Below are 26,435 nucleotides of genomic sequence, written 5' to 3'. Positions count from 1 at the left end.
ATGACCCAGGGTAACCTTGCTGCTAAATCTTCAAGCCTCTCTGAAAACCTCCCAAGGAAGAGCTCAGCATCACTGTTTGATTCCTGGGATGGGATTCTATTAGTCAGGCTTTTAAACTGTTGAACCAGAAGGAGCAAGAACAGAGTCTCTTCGTATTCCAACTCACGTAGAATTGAAACGGGGAAAAATCAAAGGAAACCTCATAGCTTTTTTGTTTGTGTTTGTTTGTTTGTTTTTTAAAAATCATTGCAAGGAATTAAAGTGGTTCCAAACAAGGATAGAGAGATTATGAGCATTACTCATGACCTTAGGAAGTAATGAGCAAAGCACCAGTTAATTATTGCCATTATTCATTCAGTAACAAAAAGAAAGTCTCAAATGGTAAAAAAAAAAGAATTCCAGTCAATTATTTATTCATTCAAACAGCTTAAAGAAAAACACTCATCCTTCCAACCTGATCAGGCCCAAAAGATCTCTAGTTATTCCTAACCCAAAGGGGACAAGAGACTACCAAGCCTTACTTTGGAAGTCTCAAGCCTTGAGGGCTGTCTGGATGCTTCATTTCTGTGTCTCAGATCATTAGGCCCTGCGCGGGGGCTGAGATCTTGTCATTGACCCCACACTCAGAGTGAGTATTCCTGTAGATGGATGGATTTGTGTACAACAGGACACTTTCTGTCCAGCCTCTCTTGTAATCCAGCAAGAGAAGAATATGATGAAGCTCATTAGATCAAGAGATCAAGTACGTGAACTTGGCCTCTTTGGCCCCAGAACTTCCCCTGATGAGGATCCACAGCATGTCTGCTCTCTAAATGTTGCCGTGTATCAGTTAACATGGTGAGCAGCATGGCTCAGGACCAGTGGCAGACATGGTGGCTGGTTCAAACATGTCTCACTTGGGTTCTCACAGAAGGAACGCAATGACACATACCCACTGCTCTGCTATTCTCATGGGCCGTGTCTCAGCCGGGCCCACCTTAGCTTTGACAAAAGAAAAATAATCAATTTAATGAAGAATGATTTACTTACATGATTTATCTGATGAGGGAAAAGATATAATTATCCTCCTTCATTTTTATCAGAAGAGAAAGCAGGGTTTTCTTGCAAGAGGCCAGGGATAGGGATCGGACTGCCTTAGGTTACCATGCTTAATTCACTACCTGGGTGATTTTGGCTAATTGTTTAAACTCTCTGAGTCTTCATGTCTTCATTTTTAAAAATAGGAATCATAATTTTCATTTTTTAAAATAGGAATCACCAGTGTTTCTCTGATTATTAGAGTTTTAAAAACATTAGGAGCATGGAGCAGCAAGAGTATGTAATGAATGTCTCTTTTCTTCTTCCCTGGGTACCTTTGGTTTCATGTTCTTAAACAACAAAAATCAAAAATCCTGAACTAAATGGATTCAAATGTTCACTGTCTTTCTTTTTAGTGCCTTAGCCAAATTGAAGGATGACTCAATTGTTAATGAAAACAGGTGATTAGAAGCAGCACGCACATTCATCAGCTGGGCACTCTATCAGCTAGTATGATTGATCACTCTGCTCATTTTATGGGAAAACTTTCTTTGCTGCTAATGAACCCCAGATCAGACTTGGTTGTAAGATGAGGGTGTGTCCCCAAGAGCACTCAGGTCATTTTCTGTATGTGTGAAAGGGTACCATCCATTTGGTTGCTGCCACACCCAGCAGGAGCACCTGCGTGCTTTGTGGGGCGAGGCAGTTATGTCTATGTGTGTGGTGTGCGTCAAGGTCTGAGCTTGTGCAGTCTGCTTGATTGCCACCACATTTTTGCATAATTCCCTCAAAATACAGCACTTGAGAGAAGTGCTTAGAATGGCCCTCATATGACCAATAAGACTCATCCTATTACCAGCTCCATCGTCCCTCTTCTAGGCCACTTCTCTGTTCAGGAGCTTGGGGATTTAAGTATGGATGTGGCCATATTAATCTTAAAAATCACAGTGAACTCTTTATAGTTTCTTGAAATATGTAGAGTTCTTTCACTCTATCACACCTCATATGACAGAAGTGGTCCCTCTGCTGGGGACACCCTACAGCCTGTCCTGCCCATGCAGTCTTCTAGAATCAGCTCAGGTGGTAGCTTCCCCCAGGAGCCTCATCTGACTGCATCAAGATAGGCTGGGACATTTCTTTTTCTCTTCCTCTTGAACATTATTACTTACAGCACTTTCACGTTGTGAGTTAATCACCTGTCTGTGAGCCTAACTTCCCCAAGCAACAGTGAATTTCTTGAAGACAAAGAGCATGTTTTGTTCATTTCTCTCAGTATCCACAAAGCCTGGCACAGGACCTGGCAGACTGTGAATCTCAATATATATTGAATGAATGAGTGGATGGATGGATGGATGGATGGATGGATGGATGGATGGATGGTGCTAGGCCCACCGCCAGGTGTAAGTGTGATTACAGCCAAAAAGCCAAGAGTTTTGTAAGGCAGGGTGGGATCTTGCTTTAACTCCTGTAGCATGAGGAGTTCATAGAGGAAACAGCTCCCGAAGGCACCTGCTCTGGCTCGTATACTACGTGATCATTGAATGGCTAATAGATCAAGTAATTTGTCCACTTTCCTGGAGTGAAGTTTTCAGCTTGGGCTCACCTCCACTCCGAAAGCGTAGTGCATGATGCTGCACGCCTCCTTCAGTGGAGTTAAATTAGGCTTAATATCTTATGACTCAAGAGTTTGCACACCAAGGCTTGGCACTTAATATTGTAATTACCCCTTTTGATTAGAACTGTCTTTCATAAGCAAATCGACGCAGTGATTTGAAAAGCTTGAGGAATTGTGTTTGGAGCTCACCCTACGAGTTCCACGGGGAACTATAATCATAGTAATTACTATTGAAGCTAGATTCCAGTTCTCGATGTACTGGGAGGTGAGTGAGTAAGAGTCACACGCTGCATGCTTTCCCATCTTAGAACAGGCGGTGGGACTGAAAACAAGGAGCAAAGGTAGCAGTAAACACAGTAGGGTCACCAGTCAACCCACAGGCTGCGGTATTTCTCTTCCGACAGGTCTCAACCCCTGGACATTCAGGACGTTGAAAAGGATTCTCTAGCTGTGTGTGTGTGTGTGTGTGTGTGTTTCCAAGTCAACACATGCTTGGAGGCACCCACACTTCTGGTCTGTGCTAACTTCTGAGGATATGTAGACAGGCAGACATGAATCCACACACTCTGTCATTTGAGGGCCTCTCAGACTAATGTTAGGATGAATGTAGAGACTAAAACTAGGTAGAGGCAGGGTCTATAGTGACCCCCAAAGAGGCTGGGCTCAGAATCATTGGCGTGCCGGTCAATTTAGAGACAAAACCGACCCTGAAGGATCAGTCCAGAGATCTACAGGAGGGATTCAGAGCATTGTGGGCTGGTATTTAAAGGACAAATGCCTCGTCAGGGACAGGAGCTTTATTCCTAACCACAACGGAGTCTCAAAGCCACAAAAGCATTCGGCTTACAAGTGAGCACCACCGGCCTCCTGCTCCATTGCCCCTGTGCTTGCTTCCCTGAAAGGCTGAAACAAGCTCCAAATGCTGAGGAGGACCACTTCCCTACGGGACTCACAAATGGGCTCTGAGAAATGGTGATTCTTGTCTTTTTCTTCTAGAAATTGTTTATGTTGGGGGCCCCCTACTCTTTGGAAACATGATCTCTTGTGCAGAAACCCCACAATTACGGCTCCCCACTGTCCGTGCTTTATGGATTCCCTCCCCCCAACCCTCTGCTTTTCCCTCCATCATCCACAGCCTGAAATTTATTTAAAAATTAACAGCACAAGAAGGAAAATGCCACAAGACCCAGATTGCTAGCAGATGCTCTGAGGGCGCTGGCAAGAGAAAAGGCAATGGAATAAGGCAGTTTGAGGCCAGGGTTCCCCTTCCCTGCCTTTTTAAAAGGCAAGACGAACCAGGTGACGCAGAACACACCTCCATGCACTAGTCACTCATTCATTCTTTTGATAAATATCCTTTGAGTAATAGAGCGTGCCCAGCCTGCTGCTGGGTTCTGGAGCCTCTACAGTAATAATTATCATTTATTGAGTATTTATTACATGCAAGGTACTATTCTAAATATTTCATATTTATTTGTTTAAAGATTTTATTTATTTATTCATGAGAGACACACAGAGAGAGGCAGAGACACAAGCAGAGGGAGAGGCAGGCTTCCTGCAGGAAGCCTGATGCGGGATTTGATCCCAGGACCCCAGATCAAGTCCTAAGCCAAAGGCAGACAACTGCTGAGCCACCCAGGTGTCCCAATATTTCATATTTAATAACATCTAACTCAGTTTTCTTAAAAGCCCTATTTTCAACCCTTGGGTGAAGAAATAAAGACACAGGCAGGCTAAGAATTTTGCTCGGTGTCACAAGTCGTAGGCAGCCCTGGCAGTTCGATTCCATGGCCTAAACCAGCCGTCTACACACGTTTTCTGTAAGGGGCCAGGTAGGAAGTATCTGAGGCTTCATGAGCCATCTGTTCTAGGGCACAGCTGCTCAATTCTGCTGCTATAGCATAAAAACAGCCATAGACAATATGAAAACAAATGAGCATGGCCATGTTCCAATAAAACTATCTTTATGGACACCAAAATTTGAATTTTATAGAATTTGTATGGGTCACAAAATATTTTGTTAATTTCTTTAACCATTTAAAAAATCATAAAGCCATTCTGACCTCATAAACGGTATCATAATTTGTTGATCTGTGTCCTATGCTACACTACGCTCTCCCCATTAGTGCATGAGGAGGAATTGTTATCCCGATGGGGGAGACATGCAAATAGGGTACAAGACAGGGAAACCTAAAGCCCTTTCATCATCCTTTCATCATCAATGCTGCTGCTTGGCCTGGATTACTCGACTTCTCATCCTCCATCCACCACTGGCCAAGTCCCGTGTGCCCTTCAGACTCCAGCTTCACATGCATCTCTTTCAGGAAACTTTCCTTCACACGCTCCCTAGGCCCAGCTCCTCTCCTGTTTTTTCCCAACTGTCTGTTCTGTCCTCTGTCATGGCATTCTTATAGTTACCTGGGTACAAGTCGGCTCTGCTGGGAGGGCAGCAGGTCCCACTCATTCCTGCTTCCCTGGATTCTGGTCGGGTCCCTGGCACTGACACATACATACACGGTGACTTTGTAGAAACAACTTTAGGTACAGGAAAGTGAAGAAGGGTCAGTGGGGAGGGAGTTTTTGAACTTGGGGTTGACTAAAAGAATTCTCTGAGCCACTAAGATAGGGATGGTTATCCTCGGGGGAATGGGGGGAGAATGAATGACACATAGCAAAAGAAGAGGCAGAGACAAAGAAAACATGGCACGTTCAAGGAATCATTGGCAGAAATGCCAATGGCAAGAGACGAGGCAAACAACATCCATCCTGAAAAAGTCTGATTCCTACAGGCAGTGGAGGGACAGGTGAAGGACACCGAACGTGGAAGTGACATGCTCAGATTCATGCTTCAGAACTGGGGTCAGAAGAGCAGAGCCTGAGGACCACTTCCAGCTCATAATCATACAAAGGGAAGGGGGCTGCAGATGAAACTCAGGGTGGTATGAACCCACCCTGTGTTTTTCCCTCCACCATGTTGCTTTCCACCATCTGGGAATCCAGACCTGGGCTGGGACCGGCTGAATGCCTTGTGGGCCCTGCCAGCCTAGCCCCAGCACCAGTTCACAGGGATGCTGTTGACCTTGCAGGAGGAGTGAGGGGCAGGCTGTAGGAGCCTCTCCTGGCTTGCCCCTGAATGCACAGGAGGTGGGTTACTCAACGCTCATGGCCTCTTTGCCTATCTCGCCACCAGTCTCTGGACTCACACCTCGTCCTCATAGAGCCTTCTGTCCCCATCTATGCAATGAAGAATTGGGCTAGGTGCCCTTACCACGAGAGGATTCTAAACATCATCAGGATTCATCAGGATTCCATATACCGAATTAAAATATTCATGACTAAGGCTTTATAAGCAGCGAGAGTCCTAGAAATGGAGTGAACAGAAGAGAAACACTCTCATCCTCAAGACATAGAGGTGAGCAACCATCCAAGGCTTGAAGAGGGAATAGGAGGATCCACATCAGATTACCTCTGAGAGGAGGGAGCTTGTTAAGGGGATTTAAAGTCTACCCTCTTAATAACTCTTTGTAGTTCTTTGGCGCCTGGCTTTTCTTGAAGCTCAAAGTGTTTTGCAAACATTAGCTCATTAATCCTGCCAGCAGCCTTGTTAAGTGGGAAGGTGTGAATGTCTATCCTCATTTGGGAACCTTGGATTTAAGGGGAAAAGGGGCTCTGGCTGGTGACTAGTACAGGGTGGGGGAGAGGCCCTAGGGCTGGACTCAATTGTAGAGTCTTTTTTTTTTTTTTTCTAACCAGAGGAGCAGTGGATGGTGGGAAAAGCATGAGCCTGGAACCAGTCAAATCTGGATCTAGCTTGGTTTCTATAGCTATGTGAACGTGGGCAAGTCCCCTAACTTTGATGAAATTTAGTTTTCCCTTCAGGAAAGGAGGGCGATGCTACACCTCACCAACTTACAGTCCTGAGAAATGCAAATGTAATATGCATGTCAAAGTCATTTGATTATTGGAAGTTTCAATGAATACATTTAAGGGATATTTTTAAAACTCTCCAGACATTTGGTGCAAAGTTATACAGGTTTTGTGTTCTGGTGAGTGAAGTTGAATGCACTAAACTCAGGTATGGCCCCGTGGGGATGGCACTCTAAGGTGGGAGATTGGGAACAGGAAAGTGCTGGAAAATGTAATGTCTTGGCTCCTTCAGAGAAGCCAACTAACCAGCCCATGTAGCGTTGTCTTGAGACAAAGCCAAAGAGGGGCTCATTTCCCATTACCTGGAAAAGCAGTTATGTAGATGATGAGAAGTCCATCTCACCTTGAGCCGAGGGCCAACCCGGGGAGGTCTGCAGTGTGGAGACTGCTCTGGCATCACCATAGAGAGCCAACAAGAGCAGGAGTCTTGGCAGCTGATAGGCAACTGATAGGTGAGGTAATCTTCTGGTATGGGGAGAAAATTTATAACATTTCCTTAGCTATTTTCTAAGTCTCCTCCATTAAAAAAAATAAATATTTGTGTGTGCTTCACAGGCAGATAACATATTTCTAGTGTATTTATATACTTAATATTTGAAAAATATATATCACCGTATCTATAACACACCATAGAAAGGCTAACACTGCTGCCAACACCAAACAGGAATGCCAAGAAGTTAGCTTGAATGCAACTTCTACGGTCCACATCCCTGATGCTGCCTCTGGCTCAGGGACCCAGCTGAGCAATGACTGACTCACCCGAACACTTAGTATCTCTGTCCCCACTCCTTTGCGCACATGGGAGGTCTGGGGAGATTCCATTTCTTCAAAATGCTCGCTTCCTATTTGAAGTGCTGCATGGACATATGCAATTGCTGAAGCTGAGAACACCCTGTGTGATGTTGCTGCAAACCTGAGTCCTGATCTCCACTCTGGGGATGGGGAGAATGTCCCTGGGGGGGGCCAGTCAACAGACGATGAGGAGAGAGGGATGAATAAGGCAAAGCACAGAGGATGTTTAGGGCAGTGAAACTATTCTTTAGGATACCAGAGTGATGGATATGCGTCATCATGTATTTGTCCAAACCCTCAGAATGTACACCACCAAGAGCAAACCCTAACATACACTAGGGACTTTGAGTGGTTATGATGTTAATATAGATTCATCAACTGTTACAAGTATAGCACTCTGGTGGGGGATGCAGATGATGGGGGAGGGCATGTGTGTATGTGTGGGGGCAGGAGTGCATAGGAAATCTCTGGGCCTTCTGCTCAATTTTGCTATGAACTTAAAAACTGCTCTAAAAAATAGTCTATTTAAAAAAATATGATGGGGGTCCCTGGGTGGCTCAGTTAAGTGTCTGCCTTTGGCTCAGGTCATGATCGCAGGGTCCTGGGATGGAGCCCCGCATCAGGCTCCCAGCTCAGCAGAGAGTCTGCTTCTGCCTCTGCTCCCCGCCTCCATTTGTGCTCTCTTTTTGGCTCTCTCTCTCTCTCTCTCAAATAAATAAATAAAATCTTTTTAAAAAACTATGATGGGCAGCCACAAATATAATAAACATCCTCTATTAAAATATCTGTATGTAAAAAATAAAATAAAATAAAATAAAATAAAATAAAATAAAATAAAATAAAATAGCTGTATGTTAAACTATACTAGAATTACAATTTTAAAATTAGTACCCAAAGGGGAAAAATTGTATTAAAATTAACTCTAAAAATAAAATATGTACATATATATGTATGTGTGTATATATATATATTTATATATATATATAAATTTCAAAATAAAACTTAATAGAACTTGATTGTCTCAATAGCCCGCCCCCAAGAGGATTTTTTTTTTTTAATTCTAGAAGTAGAAAGTAGGCACATAGTGTATAAAGGGGGCAGAGAGGTAGGGGGGAACGACCACAGGAGTTGGAGTCCTCCAGACATGGGTTTGAATCCCAGGCCTGTTCCTTTACCAGCTGTTTGATTTCCATCGGTCACTTAATGTCACTGAGCCACACCTGGAAAATGATAACAACAATACCTATTTCATGGGATTTTATTTCTCAGCCTGGGACAATGAGGGCTAAATAAATCTTAGTCTCTGCCAATAAAAAAAGGAAACCAAGTGTTATTGTCTCCATTGATTTTTATTAGATTAGACACGACTGTTATCCTGATTCTCAGGTTTTCATAATTTTTAAAAGTCATGCTGTTACTACATTTTAATCTTGTACAGAACCGGCTCTCTTTCGATGCCTTCTTGTTGCTTATGGAAATGTTATAAACTCAGCTATATGAAAATTGTATCGAAAAAAATGCAAGAAGAAACTATAGCAAAATGTCAACAATGGCTGTCTCTGGAGGGCATAAGAAAAATTTCCTGTCTATTTTTATTTTGATGATTTTCCATTTTGCTTTGTTCTTTTTAAGAAGTGAGGGAAGAGGAAGACATAGACATGGCCAACATGCATATGAGAAAATGTTCTGCATCACTTGCAATCAGGGAAATACAAATCAAAACCACAATGAGATACCACCTCACACCAGTGAGAATGGGGAAAATTAACAAGGCAGGAAACAACAAATGTTGGAGAGGATGCGGAGAAAAGGGAACCCTCTTACACTGTTGGTGGGAATGTGAACTGGTGCAGCCACTCTGGAAAACTGTGTGGAGGTTCCTCAAACAGTTAAAAATATACCTGCCCTACGACCCAGCAATTGCACTGTTGGGGATTTACCCCAAAGATACAAATGCAATGAAACGCCGGGACACCTGCACCCCGATGTTTCTAGCAGCAATGGCCACGATAGCCAAACTGTGGAAGGAGCCTCGGTGTCCAACAAAAGATGAATGGATAAAGAAGATGTGGTTTATGTATACAATGGAATATTACTCAGCTATTAGAAACGACAAATACCCACCATTTGCTTCAACGTGGATGGAACTGGAGGGTATTATGCTGAGTGAAGTAAGTCAGTCGGAGAAGGACAAACATTATATGTTCTCATTCATTTGGGGAATATAAATAATAGTGAAAGGGAATATAAGGGAAGGGAGAAGAAATGGGTGGGAAATATCAGAAAGGGAGACAGAACGTAAAGACTGCTAACTCTGGGAAACGAACTAGGGGTGGTAGAAGGGGAGGAGGGCGGGGGTGGGAGTGAATGGGTGACGGGCACTGGGTGTTATTCTGTATGTTAGTAAATTGAACACCAATAAAAAATAAATTAAAAAAAAAAAAAGAAGTGAGGGAGTACTACTTTTAAAAGCAGATAGAAATAAACAATCCAACGTGACAAAGTGAAGATGAAAGCTGCATGAGCTTAGCATGTAAAAGAACCAGCAGGTCTTTTCCGTTAAGTAGCTGCATTACGTGATGTGCAGAGCGAATGCTGACGAGTGGCTTGCGACATCACCTCCTGGCCCACCATCTCCACAGGTGGCAGCAGACATCCCCTGATTACTCATCGTGTCATGGTATTCCACATACCACTTCTGTTTAGAAAATGGGGGAACTCTTCACACATTTTTCCAGAAACCTCTGGGATTCAGTGAACTTCCCCAGGATGTGTCTCTTAATGCCTGGGGTCCAACTCCCCCATTACTCTAGGGCTATTTAAACCAAGATAATAACTCTAGTCTCCTGATTCCCTGGCAGGTATCTTTAGTTTTCTCCTGCCCCCATAAGGAACTCGTTTACCACAGGGCATAAATAACCAGACAATGTGCTAGATCTTTCAGGAGCCCAGGAGCCCCAGGGGCCCCACAACTCTCCTGATTGCATATGCTGTATCTTTCTAACACTCAGTACTTTCTTCCATTTCTGATGGCCTCATTGGCAAGCCTTCTTATGTTAAATGATGGCCGCTCTGATATTTTGTTAATATTTGAGAGTGGCAAGGACCAAGACATGAAAGGCTAAAGCATTAGGAGCCCAAATTATTCAAGTAGTCATAAAGATGGAAACATCGCACCACAACACAATGGGAAAATAATTCGGTACGTCTCTGTCTTGTACACAGTTTCTCAGAAAGACATGCTTGATATATTTGGCAATGTCATTGACTTTCTCGTCTTCTCTTGATTCTCTATTTGCTTTGCTTTAAGCATCCCACTCATGTAGCATGCCAATTAAAGCCTTTTAAGTTAGGACTTTACTGATTTCTCTATCTCCTGCTTCCCCTTGGTCTCACTCATGCTGTGATCCAGCCACATCAATCTTTGGGCTTTTTCTAAACACACACACTCCTTTTTATCTCCTTACCCATGGACACAGCTCCCTCTGCACTAAATTGCCTTTCCTTCTCCTTTATCCTGAGACCCACTCAACCCCAGCTATTCTGGAAGACTTCCTGACTCTTCCAAGAAAAAAGCAGAGGCCTCTCTCCTATTTGTTATCAAAGCACAGTGGCTGCATTTAATAGTCAATCCACAAACATTTGCTGAAGGTCTGGTATAAACTCTGCCCTGGGCTCCCATAATCCCTTGCACTTACATCTATGACAGTAAGTGTCACTCTGGGTATTGTTATTTGCTCACCTGTCTGGAAGGTGTAGCCTGGCGACAGAGAGCCATGTGGAATGTTTGGTTAAGACAGTGGCACCATTTCCTCTTTTTCCAGACCAACCCAGCTAGAGTGACCTGTGCCCTCTGTCTCTGAGCCCAGCCCAGAACATGGAGAGTCTTGGATCCAGCTTCAGAGAACTCTGGGGAAAGTCATGGACTTCCATGCCCACTGCCTCCTGGTTCTGTGCCTCATCCCTTGTGCACTAGCTCAGTCTGTATGACTGAGTTTCTGCCTCAGTTTCCCTGCCAAGCATGCTATTTTTGCTGTTGCCTCAGAGTGTAACCTGCTGTGTGGATCCATCCAATCTACTCAGCTCATGCCAGACACTTACTCCCAAGGCTAGACTCATTCCAAAGAGCCCCAGTGGTGACTGAGCTTCTGGTTGCCACATGTTAGGGACCAGAAACCTCCCAACGGATATTGTAATTGCCTGTTTCAAGTGCTCTTCCAATTATGCTCCTCATGAAGCATCACACCTGAGCGCGCTTAGCCCTCCTGCCCCACGTACTGAATTGAACTTGCCTCCCAGAGTAGCATGCCCTTTTGGATTGTGAACAATATTTCCTCCAACTAGGAAGGCAGGCCTCTCCTCTATCTTGCCCAAGAAGCCTCTTCCTGCCCCCAAGAAGTTTTGCCCAATAAGGACAAAAAGAAAGTTTTGAGCTGAAGATTTGCCATGCCCCAGGGAAAAGCCAATATAATGGGGAAGAAGGGTGATTAAATTAGCCACAGAGAAAGACCTTCATGGAGTTTCATTAAAAGGATAAGGATCCAGGCCCATCAGCCAGGAAAAAAAAAAAAAAAAAAAAGGATAAGGAGAATGGAAGAAGAAAGAAACCTGTAATTGGATACGAGAAGTCTAAGAGAGCCTGAAATATCAAGGTTGTTGCTTGTTTAAATCTAAAATTTTAAAGAGAGAGAGAGAGAGAGATTGCCCACTTCAGTAAAGCATTTCATGGGATATAATAATATTAACTAGTATTTATTGAGCATTTGGAGTGTACCAGGAATTCTCCTTTACATATTCATATTCTTATTTAATAAGATATAAGTCTTGCAATAGACTATATATAATAAGATAAGTCTTGCAATAGACTTATCTAACGGGTTCTATTAGTAACCCTCACTTTTTCAAAGATATGGCTTAGAGAACAGAAGTAATTTGCCTTGCAACTAGAAGTTAAGAATACTCATCAACAGGGAAATGGCTGAGTAAATTATGGTTTCTCTTAGCCATGAACGAATAGTCATTACAAAGAATAAATTCAGATCATACCCAGTGACTTAGGAAGGGAATTTTCTAGAGGTCACGTGAGAGAGAAAAGTCAGGTACAGATCAGTGTCTACAATATGATCCTATGTGTGTTGACCAATGAAACAAACCTCTTAGCTGCATATAGGGGTATACATTTATGTTTATACCTGCAGACTAATAAGCATAGAATGTTTCTGTTGCAAGCACAGAATAGAGCCTTATGTAGTAGGTATCTTTATAACTGATGATGTATGAATGAAAAAAGAGAAACTGTTGGAAGGATTCACATTGGTTTGTTGGCCTTGGCTGTCTGGGCAGGGATGGGGAAGGCGGGTGGGAAAAGAGAGCTTTTGGGTTCTACGTCTGTGCATCCCTGGTCTTATTATGACAAGCGTGTTTGGCTCTCAGAATCTGAAACCACCAAATGAAGCAAGTGACTTATAATAAAGAAATATTTTGCCCAAAGTTACACACTCTTCACTTCAGTGCTAAACAGTAAAAAAGGAAAGGATGGTCTGTGAGCCAAAGATCCCCCGCCTTTCTCGTGCACTGTACTATGGTTGGGATCCATAAAGGTCTTTCTCGGATATTCTCAGTTTCACTGTCATGTAAGGTCAAGTCTGTTTTAATTACAATTTTTCTGGGCACTATAGGTCACATGTCTAAGGCCACACAGCAAGCACTCACTGAGAGAGAATCCTAAATGGCAGCCCAGAGTTTTAGACTCCAAATACAGTGCTCTCCTGAGGGCATAAAATTGTATAATTTAAAAAAAAATGCATTTTCAAAAACCAAAATTTAAAACTGTAAGAATCAACCTAGTTAATGCACTGAGAACTTCTGGAATATAAAATATCATTGTTATAATTATCCCTTAGCTTCCTTTTTGCCTCTCATTAGGATCAGATGCCATCAGCTCCGTGAGTGGTGGGTCCTTGATTATAGCCTCGCACATTCATTCAACAAACATTTATTGAGCACCTAATATGTGCCCAACACTCAGGTGCTGGGTCAGCCTTATAATCTGAACAAACAAGCTTCCCACAGGCATTTGGCCAAGAATGATTAGTACATGCCTCCAACATTTGTCCTTTTAAAATGAAAGAGACTATTTTATTAAACATGAAAGTTCAGTAAACATTAAAGCCTTTTTTATTTCAGTAGGGCTCTGAATCAGAAAATACTTAAAAGAAATAAGCATCATTTAGAGAAATATAGACTATAAATAAGTCCAGCATGAATGAGCATGAGAGATGGTGAATGGAGCTAGCATTTTTGAGTGCACACAATTGCCAGACATTTTTTATGTGTCATTATAATAAGTGCTGGCAATAACTTCCACGGAGGGGACTGTTATTGTTCAGTTTGCCAGTGAGGAGACTCTATGGCTCAGAGAGATATGAAAGAATTTTCCCAAGGTCAGAGAGAAGGGTATGGAGCCAAGGTTTGAGTACAGACTTGTCTTACTCCAGAAATCGTGGCTTTTACTTTACCTCCTTGCCCCACATGCACGGGGGACCGCCACCTGGAGAGCGCATCAGGTTTGCCCGGCCTGGGGGAAACCGTGGTTGAGGCTCAGAGAGGTCTCTTGTTGACACTGGAATAGAAAACATTTACTGATATGCCACCACCTGCCTGGTGGCCGTTCTCGACACTGCGGTGTGCAACTCCCCCGGCTGAGTGGCCTCCTTGCTCACCCACCCATCAGCCCCTACAGCCTCCTTCAATGCTGCCGTCAGAAGAGCCTTCTTAAAACTCAAGTCAGGGGCACCTGGGTGGCTCAATGGTTGGGCGTCTGCCTTTGGCTCAGGGAGTGATCCTGGGGTCCCGGGATCAAGTCCTGCATCAGGCTCCCTGCATGGAGCCTGCTTCTCCCTCTGCCTGTGTCTCTGCCCCTCTCTCTGTGTCTCCCATGAATAAATAGAATAAAATCTTAACAACAACAACAAAAAAACCTCAAGTCAGATCAGTTCTCTCTTCTACTCACAGTACCCTTACACATTCTGGCCCTACCTCCTCGACCCCACACCTCTCCTCTCTCCCCTGGCTGCCTTGCCTCTGTCTCTCTTACTGCAGAAAGCTGGGTACCTCCACTGATCTGATTTTTCCCAAAATGAACTTACAAAAAATGTTTTTTCTTTTTGGTTAGATAATTGTACGTCCATGGGCATTTGGAAGCCTCCTTGAAGCTTCACAAATTAGGCGCCCCTCCAGAGCCAGGGCTTTGCCCTTGCTATTCCTTCTGCCTGGAATGCTTTCCGCAGGTATCCAACCAGCTCATCTCCTTACATCCCCCAGGCTTGGCCCCATGCATGTCAGTGAGCCCTCCTGTCACGGAGCACTTGATCTGATGCTGCGCACCCCTCCTCCCAGCACTAAGCATCCCTGCTGACATACTTTCTGCCAACATCACCCATCACCTTGTTCATTGCCTGTCTCCCTTTTCTAGAATGTAAAAACCATGAAGGCAGAAATTTTTGTTTGATTTATTCCCTGATGTATTCCTATCCCTTGGAGCAGTGCCTGGCATGTAGCAGGCAGTCCACAGAGCCCTGCGGAGTTGATGAATAAAGCTGCTCCCCACCCCTGTAAAAATGACTCCTATAATCCCCATTTTAAAGCTTCAGAAACTCAAGATCAGCCTTCTATGCACAGAGCCAACAGCTGGAGAGTGGCAGAGCCAGGATTCAAAACCCAGTGTTTGCTCAGGGAGGAAGAGAGGAAAAAAGGAGGAGATGGAGGCTGCCTCTCCCATCCTCAACTCTCCCGGTTCCACGGTCCCCAGCAACAACTGCAAGCAGCCTGGCCTCTGTCTTCTATGACATCAGAAAAGTCTGGAAGTGCCTGATGAGGCGTGCTTTGCCATTGTTGTGGGTCCCCGCCAACCGTCTCAAAGAGCCCAAACCAGGAGCCATGCTGTGATTCTACTTCTGGGGAAGGAAATAACAGAGATGCTAATCAACATGGGAGCATGGGGGTGAGCCCAGGAGCCAGAAGGCTTCAAGTCCCTCCTGTGAAAGGTCCCTTATGCACACCTGATGCCCAGTATGAAAATTAACGGGTGTGAGAAGATAGCATCGGCTCTGCTGGAAATGTTCCTGTTTGCTCAACACAAAATGCCTACGGCTGGAACCATCTCGTCTCTCTCTCTCTCTCTCTCATATGCACGCAGAGCCCCATCTCCCTCTGACATCAAACACTGCCTGGACGGTGAGGACTGAGCATTGGGCATTCTGAGGTGAAGAGTCCTGGAGGCCTGTATGCACTCACCATTTATTAATTTAGTTCTAAGACACAGCACAGAAGCAGGACACTGCTCCCCAGGCATTGGCTTTCCAACGGGGAGACAGGCACCTGGCAATGACAATGATGGCCCCGTGAGCTTGGCTTGAGAGAGACGAGAGCACATGGCTGGTGGACCCCAGCTCTGGAAGGCTTCTGGAGCGGGGAACATTAGAGTCAGTAAGATTCCCTTTGTAGCACACGGGTGGGCAAGACCTTAGAGAAGTCAGTGAGGCCCTGCAAATGCAGCCTCCAAAGAGGAAGTGGGGAGGTTCTTGTGCCTCCTGTACCCAGAGTGCATCCCCAAGAAGCCAGTATCTGCTGTGAACCAGGGGCTGGTGATGAGCTAGAGCCAGAAAGTCTGCTCTGTCCTGTCCTAGGCTCAAGGAATTCCTTCCAGCCACAATATCCATCCCCACTGAACTACAGGACCAGCCCTGTGCTACATCCTTTTCCCTTGTTATATAATTTGTTACCATAACTATTTCACAAATGAAGACACCCAGGCTCACAGAAAGTGCAAGGCTTTATGCAAAGCCTCTCAGCTGGAGGCAGTGGGATAATCCAGGATTCAGGGATGGAGATCCAATGTTCTTTCCACAATATGGGGCCCGGCCTTTCTCCACTTCCTGCCCCTGCTTGTGGCCTAAGCTCTGGAATCAGCATCTTGGAGAAGTTGCAGGAACCACCTGCTGCTATGGGGCAAAAAAAGAAGAAAAGAAAAGAAAAGAAAAGAAAGGAAAAGAAACCAAGAGAAAGACAGATGGAATTTTGTGGATGAGTTCAAATTTCAGCTCTCATGAAGTCCACTCATGACCTCAAGGAGGTTGCTTTACTCTCCCGGAACCTCACATCTTTCTTCTGAAAATGGACATCACCGTGTGGCGAGCCTTTGGGGGGAACAAAGTCCACGAGTTTCCAGAACTTAGTGAACAGTCAACACAAGTGAGCAGCGCCTTGCTCCCAAAGAATGCTGCTAAGGGTCCCTGCCAAGATTCCACTTGGGGAGACAAGTGAGACAAGACAACGCCTAGACGCCAAGGAATTGCCATCAGGTCCCTCTTGAGTTAATTTTTGTTGTTGTTGCAATAAATGGGAAAATTAAGCACTATCTCGGGTCCATTCTTATCGAAAACAAGTTACACACTTATGGTTAGAACATTCTTCACACTTTTCCCAGATATCTCGCTAATGGTCAGGGGAGGCTGGTAGGGGTGCGGGCCGCTGCCCAATCCTTCCTCCAAATTGAGCTGAGTTCTTTATTTCTGGACAGTTTGTCAGCTATCAATTGCAAACCCTCCACTGCCAAAGGTGTTTGGCCCTGAGTAATTACTAAGGGAATGTGGTGATTTCCGGCACGGGAACTATAGTGTGAGTTCCACTGTAATTACTATGGAACCCAGGAGGTATAATTACCAAACAGGCCGCACAAATGACATCTGCTGGCAGTCAGATCAGTCTGCGTATTTGTTGTCAAGCAGCAGCTGTCAGGCCTTTTTATGGCACCAACTGACGTATCCTAATTGATCTGGAACTTTTCTTCTTTTTTTCTTTTTTAAATGATTCTTAGGAGTTGTAAGAAGTAACACAGAGAGATCTCCAGCCTCCCTTTCACCCGGTTTTCCCCCATTGAAAATCTGGAAAAAACCATACACAGTCCAGTGTCACAACTGGGATGTGGACACAGGCACAGTCAAGACACAGACCACTTGGACCACCAGAAGGATCCTTCCTGCCCCCAGCCACTCCTCAGCCCCTGCCGAGCACTATCTGCTCTCCATTTCTGTCATTTTGTTGTTGAGAAAATGTTAGATAAGTGGAATGAAACAGCGCGTGACCTTTGGGAATGGGTTTTCTCACTCTGTAGGACGCTCTGGAGACTCCTGCCCATTGTTTCACAAACCAGAACTCATGTCTTTTTATTGCTGGGTCGCGTTCCATGGTAGAGAGATCCCACACTTTGTCTAACCACTCACCTGTTGAAGGACAGCTGGGTTGTTTCCAGTTTAGAGCTATTATGAAGAAAGCTGCCATAAACATTCATCTACAGGTTTTTGTGTGAATGTAAGTCTACATTTCTCTGGGAAAATTGCCCAGGAGCGCTGGATTATATGGGATTGGCATATTAGATTTTTTTAAGAAACTGCCAAATAGTTTTTCAGAGTGTCTGTGCCATTTACATTCCTACCAGGAATTTATTTGTGATTAGCAATCCGTGTAGCCTGTGTGTATGCTTTTTATTCCTCCACCACTACTTTTCCTTTCTTTGTTTCTTTGGGTTTTTGGTTTGGGGGATTTTGTTTTGTTTTGTCTTTGCTCTATGGTGCTGGCTAAAACTTCTAGCAGTATGTATATTTTATAAAACGAACTGGAAAGTGTTCCTTCCTTTTCTGTTTTCTGGAAGATACTGTGTACAACTGGTGTTAATTCTTTAGATGTTTGGTAAAGTTCTTTAATGAAGCCATTTAGGCCTAGAGGTGTTATTTTTTTTTTCTTTTTTAGTTTTTCAATGACAAATTCAATTTCCTCAATAGTTATAAAGGTGCTAAAATTACTTCCTACTGAGTGAATTGTGGTCCTTAGTATTTTTCAAATAATTGGTCCATTTCATCCAAGTTGTCAGAAGTATGTGTAGAGCTCACAGTTTTCCTTTACTCTTTTCTGGTTATTTTCAAAGTCAGTAATATTACCACTGTTTTATTCCTAATATTGATCATTCGGATCTTCTCCTTTCTGTCTCTCTTTTTCCATTTTGCCAATCTTGCTAAAAGTTTGTCAATTTTATTGATCTTTCCAAAGAACTAGCTCTTTGTTTCATTTATTTTCTCTATAATTTTTCTGTTTTCAATTTCACTGATTTATGCAACTTATGTAATTCCTTATGCTTTACTTTGGATTTATTTTGCTTTCCCACTCCCCCTGCCCCTGACTTAGGTTCTTGAGGTGGGAGCTTAGATGATTAATTTGAGTCTTTTCCTATTTTCTAATTTATACTATAAATTTCCATTTCACACTGTTTTAGCCATGCCCCACAAATTTTGATAAGTTGCATTTCCATTCAGTTCAATGTGTATTTTGTTCATTTGGTTTGTTTTTTTTCTCCCCCAAATTTCCCTTGAGAGTCCTTTCTTCTTTGACCCATGGATTATCTAGAAGTGTGTGGTTTAGTTTGCCAGTATTTGCAGATTTTTCTCTTATCTGTCTTTAATTTCTACTTTGATTCCATTGTGGTAAGAGCACATATTCCATATGATTTCTATTCTCATTTTTCAGAAGTTTGTTTTATAACCCAGAATATATTCTGTATATGTTTTGTGGGCTCTTGAAAGGAATGTGTATTCTGCTGTTGTTGTGTTGAGTGTGCTCCAAATGTCAACTGTATCACGTTAGTTGGTGGAGATTTTCACAGGGTGTAGGGCTTTGTGCTGACAGTTCTCTTCTCCTCTCAGAACTCCAATGACATGAATGTTAGATCTTTTGTTATAGACTCACAAGTCCCAGAGCTGCTCCTCATTTTTTTTCCAGTCTATTTTCCCTCTGTTGTTTAGAACAGAGATTATTTTACTTCCTTCTTTCCAATGTGGATGGCTTTTATTTGTTCTCCTTGCCAACAGCTCTGGCTAAAACTTCCAATACATGAGCTATTAAGAAATAAAAGAATATTCATATGAGGGACTGAATAAAGGTGGATCCTCAGAGAGACTGGTAGAAACCTGGAGACAAGCTTAAGGTTGTAAGGGTTCTAACAGAAATCTACAAAGCTAGACCCTCAGATGTCTACACCCCCATTGTGATGGTGAGCTAGAAGTTGGCATGGCCACCGTTGCCTCCAAGAGGACTGCAAGGAAAGCTATACATCTCACATGTGGGGGACAAGAGGGAGGGGAAATTGGGGAACTCTCCCTTAAGACTTCAAAACTGCAAACTACTCTCCTATGGGTTGTACCCTTACATGGACCAATTTCTACATGGAACGGTATTCAGTAACAGCTTTGAACTCTAAAAGCCTTAAGAATTCATACAGATCTGTACTCTAGGTTATCTCAAATCAATACACAAAATGGGAAGAATCCAATAAATAAGAACAAAATCCTCTTTAGATCTTATTTCCTGTTCTTCATCTCTCTCATTGTCTTCCCTTTATTCCCTACCTGGATATCCCTACCTGAGATACCTGGGTCCCTCAATGCCATGCTCTTTTCACCTTTCACCAGTCCCCTCCCCATTTTGGACCATCTCATCTCGTGTCTTGATCAGCAGTGATTCCCCAGAACCTCTTGCACCAAACATAGGCTATGCCGAGCTGATCCAGGATAACTAGAGAATCCCATGGCTCTATGTTCCTGATTCTCTCTCCTTCCATAGGAAGGTAAGAACTCAGAGCCCTCAGTGAAGTGCAATCCTTCTTTATGATCCGTAAATTTTTATTATGAATATAATTTTCACTGTTCTACAGCAAAATCTAAGCTACTGTGTCAATGAAATAACCCCCACGAACCAGATGGAACCACATATGGATGGAACCACACTAACTGTAGACAGAATTATACTGCCTCCCACATTGAAGACCATTCATGTACAACCCTGAGCAGTCAGTCAAGGGAACATAGGAGCCATGAAGGAAAGGGACATTTTACCAGGGTTCTCGTGTGGGAGGAAGAAACAACATATCATTGTGAAATGCTTTGCTACATTAAAGTATCCCATGAAATACAAATGTACAAAAGATGTCCCAACCATCACCACTTTGGGAGAATTCCAGAGTACCAGGAAATGTCATGTCCAGGAATACCTGCAATTATAAGGGCTAGTAATTATCCCTGCAACAGTCCCCAGATGTTTCATCCTTGGAATTACAAAAGTTCTTATTGCTGCAATTAATTAGCTTCACAATGACACGGATGCACTCCCTCCTGTGCTTCCTTTCTCTGGGGTCACTGGTACACTGAGATGACCTAACACAAAAGTGTCATTTTGTCACAAAAACATCACACAGAATGTGACCTAAATATCAGATTCCAGTTTGCCCACGTGCATGGGGAGGCTACTCATGAACAATCCTCACAATAGCCATATGAATTGGCTGTATGTGATATGTTTCACAGATCTGCAAGTTGATGCTCCAACAAACTAGGACATTGCCCCAAATTAGTTATCTGTAGATGTCAGACTCGAGATCTTAAACCCTGTTTCTCTGACTCTAAGTACTGTTCTCTTTGTACTGGCCAACTTGGAAATTCAAGCCGGAGCAGCTAAGTAGGCCTCCCCACAAGTGGGGAAATTTCGCAGTGTCAGTAGAACTACACCACTGCGGTCAAGGTTGTAGACCTGGTTTGGGGCAATTAGCTTTTCTCTGTCGTAGTTTCCTGAACCATCAATCTTGCCAGAGTTCGGCCAAACCGGCCACAAAAGCAAGTGAGTAAGAATTCGTGGATGACTAACAAAATTAGTAACTTCTCACAGGCATACACTATTTCTGCATTTAAAATTTTCCTTTCCTACTTATTATCCATTTTTCCATCTCTAAGATAGGATAGTATGAGTTTTACCTTCCTTGGTGAAGGAGATTGGAACTGGAACCCAGGGTCTCTGACTCAAAGCTCAGTGCTCTTCTTGCTGCCACAGAACAAACCCAAGTCTCTCCCAAATGCTCAAAAGACTATCTTAAGGCCCTTAGTTTCTGAAGGGGCAGTGGCAGCCAATGGGGAGGAAGCCGTGCATTCACATCCTCCCAGCCGAGTCCATGCTGTCCTCGACCACCCTGGCACTCACTTATCTTCTCACATACTCCTTTCCCTAAAGCAAATGCCAAAGTGTGATGCCAAATGCCTGACCTCGCGGGCCATTTCCTCAGGCATTTACCTGTGTAAGATCATCTGCGGAAAGAGTATGTAAGATCACTTCACCCATGCAGCATATGTGAACATCTGCTGTTTCCTCCAATGCTGGGCATGTACTTGTAGCTCAATAAATGGCAACTCGAGTCAAGACAACCCTAGTTATGACTCTGCACCTGACGAGCCAAGTAATCCACAAAAGTCATTCATCTTCTCTGGGCCTCTGATTCTTCATCTACATTATTTTCAGACCATTAGTTGGTCTTTAAACCCCCAGTCAACTCCTAGGCTTCATTATTTTGTGCATAGTCTTTCTACAAACTAGAACGAATTAAACTGGAACCTCAGCACCAGGCCCTGCCACATGTGTTTACAAGCCAGTCCCAGAAGGATAATATCCCAGTATTTGGTACCAGTCTGGGTTCTTGGCTGTGATAGCAAGCAGGGCTCTGAGATGACTAACACTTGGTCACCACTGTGCAGATTCCAAGTAGCAGGTCAGATTTGGGAAGCTGGCTGGATAAATATTAGCCTTTATCGCAACTCAAACAACCCCAACTGCCAAACCAAAGAGTTCTTGAGGAGGGATTGTATTCCCCCTTCCGCTTTGGAGCACGAGAAATCACAATGCAATTTTGTCACACTGCCCAGCAGATAACTGTCTTTTCCAGATAGTAAATAAAAGTGGGCACCACCCTATGTGTTTAAAGATACTGCATACCTATGCTCACTCTCCCTTCAGGTAAAGAGGAGCAGAGTTGGGTCAACAAGAAGCACGGCCAAGAAATTGGAGGTGGGTTTTGCCGCCAGCCAACCTGAGAACTCATCGTGAAAAGGCCAGTCTGGAGAGTCTGAAGGATTACTAAAAAATACTGCAAAAAGTCACATGAGGAAAAAGAAGTTTCCAATGTCATGCTCACGGCAGGATTCCTTTCCAGATTTCAAAAGTTGTGTCAACACCAAGCACAGGAGTTGGAGAGCTGAGATAATCATCTGGGTGTTTGAAGTCAAAATGTCCTCCCCCAAATTACTCAGCTGCGATAAGAGAATTTCCCTTCCAAACTACCTCGACAACCGACAACCGTCTCAACCTTCATAGCTCACATTCGTACAGTTCTTTACGATGTTCAAAGTACAGCCCAGAATGACTCTTGTTCAGAGGGTAGAACATGATGACCGTCTTCCTAAGTGACAGAGATGAATCCTAATGCCACGCTGGCATCCTGGGCTCCAGAAAGTCTGCAACCTAATAGGAGCTTGTGTCTAAGGTTTTATTGAGAGAAAGGCAGAGAGAGAGAGAGTATGTGCCTGTGTGTGTGACACAAACTTACTTCAGGACCAGAGTGTCTAATAATCCTTTTGGATGGCAGTCAGCTTTGGGCCATAAATCACCAGGGCCATCATCTCTTTAGGGAGATACTTGCAACAAGCCTTGGGTTAGAAACAATATAAATTTTCTGGAGCCCTGAATAAGATGAATAAGCATTTTTTTTTCTGGTTATTCATGCAGAGTGCATAGCTCTCTCTCCTGAAATAAAACAGGACTGTCAACCTCACATGCTTCGCTTGAGGTTTCTGGAAAGTATAACATGTCAAGGCCCAGGAGATATGCTTCTCTCCGTAGGGCTGGTGACAAGCAGTTATCTGAGAGTGGAGATTGTCAGGCACAGAGGAACAAGTTTGAGCCAAATGAGAAGCCACGTAGGGCTCAAGATGGCAAGAGAAAGAAGCACTCCTAGCCACATGCATCTCCAGCCAGGGCACCCTGAGGCTCAGAGATGAATCAGAAGAGGAGAAGCTTCAGACCAAGATGAGGCCATGCATGCCCTCAAAACAGACACTGGACTAGGGACTCCAGACGGCTCTGCTACTGCTTGCTCCGAGACTTCAGGCCAATTACTTCTCTCTGTGTTCAGAAGTCTTCATATGTAAGATGACAAAGTGGATTCAGCTCAGCGATCCAGGCCACTGGGAAATCTCTATAGTCAATCAATAAATCAATCAATTCAATCCAATGCACCATCAGGGAGCATTCCTGGGTGTTGGGCCATGGGCCGAACTAGAGTTACAGGAGGGACTTACACACAAGAGCTCCTTCCGAGAGATCCACTGAGTGCCTGACACAGTCCAAACAACGACCTACAGTGGCAAGAGATGGCAACAGATGCACAGAAAAGGGAGGAGATGGCAGAAAAGAGTGATGAACTGCCTGTAGAATGGGAGGAGGAGGTCTGGAGAAAACTCTCAGAGGAGGAGGGATATGAACTACCCTTGAAGGACCAAGAATCGCCAGGATGAATAAAGCCTGTGGGAGAAACGTGTTGAATGCCTGAATGCCCTGCTGTGGCTGGAGCACCCAAGGAGGGTCCCCCGTCACCAGGTCTGGGTCTCGGGCCCCCATCCCATGTACATTCACAGTGACCCTTCTTGCCACTCAGCTGCGCTGACAGCAAGGAAGAGGAGGCCATGGAGCATCCTGCTCTGAGCTTGGGGAAGGGCACGCAGGGCAAAAAGGAGGGAGCAGAGAGCCAGGCTCCTCATAGCACCACTGCTGTAAAGAAGTGGGGATGGGGGAGTGGGGTTTTTTTCTTTAATTCTCTCCTTTTTATTTTATTTAATTTCCTTCCATATATACTCACACATATGCATAAGTTACCCCCTCTTCCTCTCCTCTCCCTCCATCACTTCTTTTTTTTTTAATTTTATTTTTTTAAGATTTTACTTATTTATTCACGAGAGACACACAGAGGCAGAGACACAGGCAGAGGGAGAAGCAGGCTCCCCATGAGGAGTCTGATGTGGAACTCAACCCCAAGACCCCGGGATCATGATCTGAGCCCAATGCAGACGCTCAACCACTGAGCCACCCAGGTGCCCCTCCCTCCTTCTGCAGCCCCCCTCAGACATGCCATGTTAACTACCATGTGAGTCAGGGTCTTTGCAGGAAGCAGATGGGAACCTCATACTGAGTATTCAAGGGGATTTTAATAAAGGGACAATTTTAAAGGTGCAAGCAGGGTTGAGAAGAACCAGCAAGAGATGGTGAAGCAAGAACAGAGAGGCTTCTAGGCTCTAAGAGTCAAAGGTAAAAAGATTAGAAGACAAAGAGAACGGTCGTATGGAACAACCCCCCTCCCTAGGGGCTGTGGTCTTCAGTAAAGTGATGGCACCTACCTGCAGCCACCACCACTGGCAGGAACAGAGCCAGGGCACTATACTTTGACCTCAATAGTCCTCCTTTTTTCTTACCCTTTGCTGGTACCTCCGATTTGCCAAATCAGCCAGAAGCCCAAGTGTCTCTTAGCTGTGACCAGAGACACAGCCCATACAGGTTAGGCTGTGGGGGTCTGGGAGGTAAGCAGAAAATATCCAGCACAGTCTGCTGTGTGCTCTTCCAAAGATTTCTCTGCCGACAGAATTCTCTAGATATCTATATAGTCATATACATCATACATGAGACTTATCGTTTTACCAAAAAAACCATAGTACATACACTTTGCTTATCTTGCTTTTCTTATTCAATAATAGCTCATGGACAAATCCTCTGTCATCTTGTAGGGCTGTATTCATTCTTCTTTTTTTTTTTTCCTCCTTAAATAGCTGCAAAATATCCCATAAGAATGATGTTTGGTCAGTTACTCAGTAATTCTCTTATTTTCCAGGTTTTTTTTTTTTTTTTTTGTCTGTATAAGCCATGCTGCCAAAAAAAAAAAAAAAATCTATATTCATGCCATTATGTATTAGCAGTTTATTTATACTGTAAATTCCCAGGATGCAGATGGCTTGGTTTAAGAGTATATCTGAGAATGTCTGTACCTTCCTCTGAGTTTTGTTGTAAATCTAAAAACGCCCTAAAATATATTCAATCTTTTTTTTAAAAAAAGAGTACAGTTGAGCCTGTATGTGTATTTATGATAGACATGGTCAGAATGCAATTATGCCATAACTGTTTCCCTCGTGCTCTAGAAGAACAGGCAAAGAGCGGAACTGAGCCCTGTCTCTCCATTCATGTGTCACCTGCTCCCAGAGGCCATCTCTGACCTCCCTGCTCTGTCCTATGTACTGTCACTGTCCCTAGTCCACCCCTCCTTATCCACACCTCCACCCCATCCCAAAGACCATGAACTTTCGGGGGTTATATGTTATGTCTGAGCCTGCTCTACAGTTCTGTTATCTAGCATGGAGTCTGCAATAGGTTAGACTTTCCATGTTTGTTGAATGAATGAATGAATGAATGAATGAATTAATAAAACAAAGGTGACAAGAACCTTCCACTGGCCTCTGTGTCTTCCCAAAGCTGGGAAAGCAACATGGATTCAGGACTGACCCTCTGTATCAGTACAGAGTATGCTGTCAAATGGGACCTCCTCTAAGGTCCACTTCCTGGGTCCCGAGCTGGGACAGTGGGACGGGTAAGGTGCCTAAGGGGAAGTGCAGACTTCACACAGGGAAAAACAGGAAGTGACCACAGATTAGACCTTTCCCAAATACGGTGTGTGTCTCACTTACTCCCAAGAAGGAAAACACAAAGGAGACTCCAGCTCACTAAAAAGCTTGGGGGAAATGAGTGAAAATATCAGTGAGGGTGACAAAACATGAGAGACACCTAACTCTGGGAAACGAACAAGGGGTAGTGGAAGGGGAGGTGGGCGGGGGGTGGGGGTGACTGGGTGACGGGCACTGAAGGGAGTACTTGACGGAATGAGCACTGGGTGTTATGCTAAATGTTGGCAAATTGAACTCCAATAAAAAAATAATAATAATAATAATAATAATAATTAAAAAAAAAAAAAGGTTGGGGAAGCTTTCTCAGTACCTAGCTCCAGGTAATGACAGGGTTTCCCAGCACTTCCCTCCTCGCCCCTTCCAGCACTTCCAACCCCTCCAGGGCTGGGGGGTGGTCATCAACTCCCTTCCTCCCCTCAGGCAACTTCCTACGG

The 26,435-nt window shown here is 44.0% G+C and overlaps 1 long non-coding RNA gene across 4 annotated transcripts in view; it reads right to left on the bottom strand.

The window, feature by feature from the left end:
* The window catches only part of LOC112650137 (uncharacterized), a 52,820-nt gene extending 37,639 nt beyond the window's left edge, over window positions 1–15,181 (bottom strand). For all 4 annotated transcript variants that reach the window (XR_007414120.1, XR_007414119.1, XR_007414121.1 and 1 more), the window contains exons 1-3: window positions 14,500–15,181; window positions 13,870–13,973; window positions 6,903–7,024 (exon numbers count right to left, since the gene is read on the bottom strand). This is a non-coding gene — a long non-coding RNA (uncharacterized LOC112650137). The remainder of the gene's footprint in view (window positions 1–6,902; window positions 7,025–13,869; window positions 13,974–14,499) is intronic.
* Window positions 15,182–26,435: the final 11,254 nt, after the last annotated feature.

The sequence above is a fragment of the Canis lupus genome, chromosome 11, assembly GCF_003254725.2.
Source record: "Canis lupus dingo isolate Sandy chromosome 11, ASM325472v2, whole genome shotgun sequence".
Lineage (NCBI taxonomy): Eukaryota > Metazoa > Chordata > Mammalia > Carnivora > Canidae > Canis > Canis lupus.
The sequence above is the reverse complement of the archived record's forward strand: the minus strand, read 5'-3'. Positions and strand labels throughout refer to the sequence as shown.